Genomic DNA, 6,982 nt, shown 5'->3' with positions numbered 1-6,982 from the left:
CAACACCGAAATACAAGCAGACCCATTTAGTCAGCCTCATATAGGACGAAACACGCTTTCCGGATTCTACGTCTGTCCACAATCGAAATTTAATGAAAATCCAAGATAGTGGCTATAGCTAATCAGGTGGTAAACATCATAAGTTTTATTAATCGCCTTAGTAATACATATAGAGGAGTAAATCAAAAATATAATCAACTTCCATTTCGACATCTCATCATTACTGAATCTAATATGCACAATAAGTAAATAAATTCTCACACGGATTCAGTCCTCTACAGAGAGTTTGATTGTTTGCAACAGTCCTAACACATCGATGGGAAGATTCAAAGAAACAATACTAAGTAAATTTCAACTTCACCCCATTGCACAAGCAAGTGGCTAACAGGACTCAGTGGCCGAGTGGATAACGCGATGGCGTTTGAAGCGAAAGGTACTGGGTTCGAGTCCCGGAATGAACATCAACTCTGAGATGCAGGTACATCCAACTGACGAGTCCCAAATAGGACGAAAGGCGCGTCCTCGATTCCACTGCTAGCCACTATCCATCTTTCCTTACTAAGGAGATACTGATATATGGAAAGAATAAAGTCAAAATATCTAATCATCATATTAGTTCGACATTCCATACGACCGTTTACTAATTCCACACTAATAAAAAGTAGTCCACTGATTATTTATTCATTATATGAATGATTATTTAAATAGAATATTACCAACAATAATTTTCAGTATTAACAATTAGTTACCTTGCATTCCATTCTAGATATTGTTTACGTGAAATACTTTCATAAGATTTACTATAGATTCTTGATACAGCTGGAGATATTAATTCAGTGATTAGGAATGAAGAAAAGAATCCAATTAGTATCCACCATAAATAAAATGATGTTTCGTTTGTTATTGATCTGAGCATAATCCTGTCATCTGATTTATCTATTGGATTCATGATATATTACAAACTATACTGTTATCGTAATATTTGTAAAAGCAATGACAATTATATATCTATATATATTGTTTAATATTCAGTTCAACCCATAGTTTGTAAATTCGAGGTCTTTTGATTGGTGGATTTCGCAAAAAAACAACGACAATAGAAAAAGCTTTCAATAATAGATCAGGCTTTTTATGCTGCTGTATTTTATATGTCTATTAATGAGCTTGACCTATTTTCTGATAGGTTTATTAAAACTTACAATACGTCATGCACTTCTTTAGTTTGTTTTTTGAACAAATGAAATGTTTGCCTGATTACTACTAAGATTTTGTATAACCGTTTTGATAAACTGTTTTCTGGAACTTTATTTACATTGTTAAAGCTAACATTGAACAAAACATTCTGTAACCTGTAAAGTGGTAGCTCGAATATTCTGAATTTTATGAGCACTAATCATTCAACCACAAATACTTCTTATCTATTGCTCTCAGATCTTCAACTGGCCTTAGTTTGTATCTGACTAAAATCCTCTTTTAATTACCTGGAGCATGCAAAGATTCATAAATTTAGTTTGAGAATTCATATCCCCACTTTATATTCATTCATCATAGCGAAGGACTTTAATTTATATCATTAAAAATAATTCGGCATTTTTTCTTTCGAGTTCGACTACGAGTGAATAAACCATTTTTCTGTAAGAAAATAGTATAAATTTTCGCGTATAATAAATCACTTACAAAACAAATCTACTGTTGTAAGAGCAGAGACGATTTAAAATTCATGGTTAGTATGAGAACTATATGTCGTCAAAGACGGTAAACGAGGTTTTCCAGCAGGGTTTTATGGGATTATCAAATGTTACTTCATTAAGAAATCAAGTTTGCCTAATTAGCATCCTTCAATGATATGTTCAGGTCACTCCTTGTGTAAAAATTACTTTTTCTGAAGTGCGAAATGTAGGTTTAAATACATGAAAGCACGAAATCCTCTCTTCAATGAATTCATGATTCCCTGTTTGATTTCAACTTTTAAAGAAAACTATCGACAAACTGAACTAAACCACACTGATCATCGTCCAATACAACAGTGAAATTTCCAGTACTTTATTCATTCAATACCAATTTAACTAATTAAGCTAGCAATCAATTACTCCTATTTCCTAATGCACTGTTGCTTTTCATAGTAGTAAATGTACGGATGAGTTCACCAATCATGATATAATGTAAGGCCCCATACAGTTTATAAATCTCGTTTTTAGAACTCAATAGCTACATGTTATTAAAATACCAGAAAAATATTTCTACGTTTTTCTTAATGGATACGACGTAAATTTCCAACACCAATAGGATGAATTATCTTAAAACTCAAGTTATCAACACACAACTAGATTTTTGAAGTTTGCATCATTTAAATAGATCCAAGCAAACAGTTAATCATCAACTTTAATGATGTCCATTATTCTAGTTCAGTGTTTCTTAATCTCAATATTCTGTTACATTATATTTTTAAAGTCTGTTTACTACCATTAGTTAAACTAATTATTCTACACAATGTTCTATGTGTACCATATTATTGAGGTTGAACAGTAAACTACATCCTTTATTTGTGAACAAATGTCATATAAGTTTAATATAGAAATCGGCTTTTTGATTCGTAATGAGGCTAATCAAGTACATGCATTCAATGAAGATTCAGTCATTATAGTTGATCTGTCAATTAATTGAACCCATTTCTTGCATCAAAATCTTGTAAATTATTTGATGTTTCTAGAAAGAAATTCACAGGAATTTATAAAACTGTAGATATTTATTAATCAACTATTTTCAACTAGTAATACCGAATTGACTCTTACATGTCCATAGTTCCGGAGTATATAGAACAGTTTCAAAATGTCATATTCTTTTTGACAAAGAACATTTAATCGAAAAAATTAAACTGTGAAACAATAACAGTTATACGTAATAACTGATTTCTTGTGTAACTTAGCTTTGTTTCAATCTGTAAAAGATATCCACTATACATTGTTTTCCAGCCTACAGTTCATTCTGGAAATTGTAAGAGAATGTTTATCATCAATTTGTGGGTTAATGTTTTTATTATAAGAATAATAACGAAGTATTTAATACATCATTCGGAAATAAAGTTAGCTATTTGACTGGTCATTCAACCTTCATTTGTTTATATTTGAGTTCATTTAGAATACTATCTACTTTGATTTAAGCAAGTAGATTGTAGTGCTAATATAAGTGTATCATAAAGCCTATCGGACAATCTGTATTTCATTATTAACTTTAGATGATAACACTTCTAAATAGCTAGAAATAATATTAAATTTGCACTATGACTTCTTTTAAGTTGTTTAAAACATTGAAATTTACTCAATCTTACGACTTTAATGACATGTCCTACAATCATTTACGATCAAACTTGCCATGCTAAAAAACTCTCAATTTACTTTAAAACAAGTAGATTCTCAGTACACTGAAAATATTTCTGTTCAATTTGTGTCAATAATTTCTATTTAACTTATCCACAGTAAGTAATTACAAAACCTTTATTAAAATTACTTCGTTTATATCGACACAACAATGATCCAGCGCCATTACCTTGGTAACAAAAAATAAATAAAACTGTAAACAAATTGAAGGAAACAAAACAAAGACGTTACTGTTTGAATAACATCAGTATAATTGAAATTTCGTGTTATAAAGTTTCTGTTAACAGCATTCTTATCCATTTCTTCATAAAATTTATTTATTATCAAGATTAATAATCTGATTATGGTCATGGAAAGAAGTTAAATTCTTCTGAGGACTTGTGTAGAGATAAAAGAAGAAATTTTATTTTGATCAGTTGTTTGTAATAATCTATTATATCGAAACATAACCCAAAAATGCCACTGAAGAGGAAATTAAAACAATTCAGGGGAGGAAATTCGCTTTACAGCTACGTCATTTATTAATGCTGGACAATCTTCTTTATAATTAACTAATATTTCTATAATAAAATAGACCAATATTGGGTCATTTAAAAAGTAATTGGAAGTGTTTTCAAGTTTCGAATAGATTACGGATGGAAGATAATTTCAACTTGGAGAATATTAAGAGATTGCGAATATAGAGTAGTACTGAGTCAAATATTTCTTGAAATATCAAGTACAAAACTTAAGTTATGTCATAATCAAACAGTTGATGAAGATATTTTATACGCCATAGATAAATATCCATTTTATGAATATGAAGAAATAATAAATAGGTAATAATAAAAGATTATTGAGTACTGGTGATGCGAATGAAGTTATAACTATGGAAGCCTGAGAATTTGAATATGAACTTTATGTACACAACGATTAGGATGAAATCGGTGGATTGATAAAGCATCACTAGTAAATAGGTTTCCGATTTGTATTCTATTTAAACAATTTCGTTTAACTATAACACTATATACATATACTATAATTTCATTTAGAGTTGGAGGTCATTCATTTGGTAACATATACTTAAAATGATGTTACTAATTAGATGTACTTAACACAAAAGGTGATATGGGCTCAAAAAGCCTTCGGTTGTTGCTGAAGCTGTTGGTGATGAGTTCTCTGTAATGCTTAAAGAATAACCGAAATAGGGTTTTCAGAACAAAAGTTTTACGATGGATGGGGGCAATGGATATTAGTATTGCCATTAAATTTATATACAGAGCCAAAATTTGATAGACAAGTAAATTTTCGTTGTTGGTTTTGCGCATTCAATGGAAACGAAATATATTCGAAAAGCTAGTGGTCAAATCTGTTTGATCAGCGTTAGCAAAGAGCGTATTGCAGATTATTATCTTCATGTAGATGAAATTCGCGAAATTAATCCAGCGATGTGATGTGGATTTGGAGGATAGAGTAATGCACTGAACATCGTTCATACAGACATACAAACATACATACAGACACACCTCCTTTGTCCTTGGTAACGTTCGGGATCATTTCGCCAGTGCATGCTAAATTATTCTTATACATAATTATTGGCAAACGTGAGCTCACAAATTGTTCTTTATTTTCGGGTCGCCATAGAGTGTTAGTAACCAATGACTTAATTTTGGTGACTATTGATTTTATTGGACGGAGAGGAATGAAGAAAGTTTTAGTACTAAAAATGCATAAGTCAACGGCAGGATAGTGCTATGGTAAGTTCACAAACTTAACCCGAAACTACCAGCGGAAATAAGGTCCATCGTTATCATCAAATTATTAACTATATTAACAGGACAAACTGAAACTGTTCCGACTCAAAGTAAACCGAAACACACTGGCTATTACGTATCATATAAAAGAATGAACCCCTTACTGACAGTCTAATGTTCTCTACTGAACAGTTAAATTGTGACTAAGTAAACCAGGAGTACCATGTGGACAGCCATTTCCTCTCAAATGTGAATGCTTGATGGCTATATGTGGTCTAATTTACTGTTCATATAAATGCTAGATATTCATAACCTGTCTGAATCTAGTATAGATCGTTTTCAGACTAGTATTTTCTCGGTGACTTTGATATGTTTTGCGTGCGACGTTCCGTTGGTTTCTGTACTTGGCACTGTTCCCTGACACTGAATGTAAATAAAAACGCTATGTAGATCATTAGTTTATCACTTATATTGAAATGTGAGGTCGATTTATACTCGTTGCCAATCCCTGGACTATGCAGTTCAACGAATTCAAACTTCACTAGATATAACTCATCATAGACCTTCTTAAATTTTATTTTGTCTTTTGCATAAACACTAAAATATATTCAACTGGTTTGAAGATATAAAATCTCTAGTTTCCAATGGTACTACAGTTGACGTCAGTTTACAGTGAAAAGTAAGTTCGAAGAAAGATAGACCATTGAAAGCTTCTCAAGTACTGCTTCGCTTGAAGTAGATTCCTCCAAAAATCATCAATAATATTTTCGCATGTCTGCACAATTTCTCAGCGTTTTATCCTACCAAGTTTTATCTAGATACCCTTTATATTGACTTAGTTTCTAATATGAGTCGATATATTTCGAAAGTATAGTGACACTAGATAGGTTCTTGAACTTATCTAATTGTTCTTATAGCTACATCCGTATCAATAATTATTTATACTTGAAAAGAAAAACTAGAAACCACTACAATTCCCACGACGCGAAGTAAGAGCAATAAGATTGGTAAAAGTGAAGATTCATTAAGCCCAGAACACGATGATAAGCCTAGTCGATAATAAATCCCTTTATATATTGATTGTATACCCATTTTGACTATTAATTAAAATAAAATTCCCGAGTTATAACAAGTCGCATGCTGCGTGTCATGCTGAGCAAGAGTCATGTTAATTTAATACAAGAGTATTGTATCTTGAATAAACATGAGTCAAATAAATCAATGTAATATCAAATAAAATATCATACTGTGAAACCAAACAAATATTACTCTGAATAATCATCACATTCAGTTGAAAACGGAAGTATTACGGACCAAATATCACTAGTCAAAATTTGATTTTATCTTTTTATCTCGTCATATCACTTATCAATAAACAAACCCAAGTATTTTTCATTTTGGGGTTTTGAAGATTGTTGAATCTCATAGTTGAGGAGTCGTAAACTAGGACGAAGCGGCCATCCAGTGTTTTTAGGTTTGCATTGGTGGTCTAACATTGATCGGCCCATGATTTGAACGAAACCTAGACACTTCCGCTTCGATCTTGAGGCCAAGGTTAATAAGTTGCCAATAAACTATTTTGCTTTGATTCAATAATAAATATTTTTAACTACGATTAACACTGACTTCATCCTCATAAATGGTGTCTAGGAAAAGAGATACCAACTAAAACAACTAACCGCGAATCCACTTTATATCAACCTTGTAGTATAAGCTAATTAGAGGACCTTCTGTAAAGATATCGTTGCTTCAAAAAACGAGTAATAGCCACAAACTTCTCTTGCACGTCTCTAGTAATAATCTGAAATGATGACGGTGGACATACTTTGTCCACTAAACTTGAACTGACTTCAAAATTCCAGTACGTTTTTA

The 6,982-nt window shown here is 31.6% G+C and overlaps 1 non-coding gene across 1 annotated transcript; it reads left to right on the top strand.

The window, feature by feature from the left end:
- Window positions 1-391: 391 nt before the first annotated feature.
- On the top strand, window positions 392-458 carry Smp_tRNA_00039_Pseudo_TTG.1.1. Its single transcript has one exon. It is a non-coding gene (tRNA).
- Window positions 459-6,982: the final 6,524 nt, after the last annotated feature.

This window comes from Schistosoma mansoni, chromosome W, assembly GCF_000237925.1.
Source record: "Schistosoma mansoni strain Puerto Rico chromosome W, complete genome".
Classification (NCBI taxonomy): Eukaryota; Metazoa; Platyhelminthes; class Trematoda; order Strigeidida; family Schistosomatidae; genus Schistosoma; species Schistosoma mansoni.
Note: the sequence above shows the minus strand (reverse complement) of the source record. Positions and strands in the feature narration are given on the sequence as shown.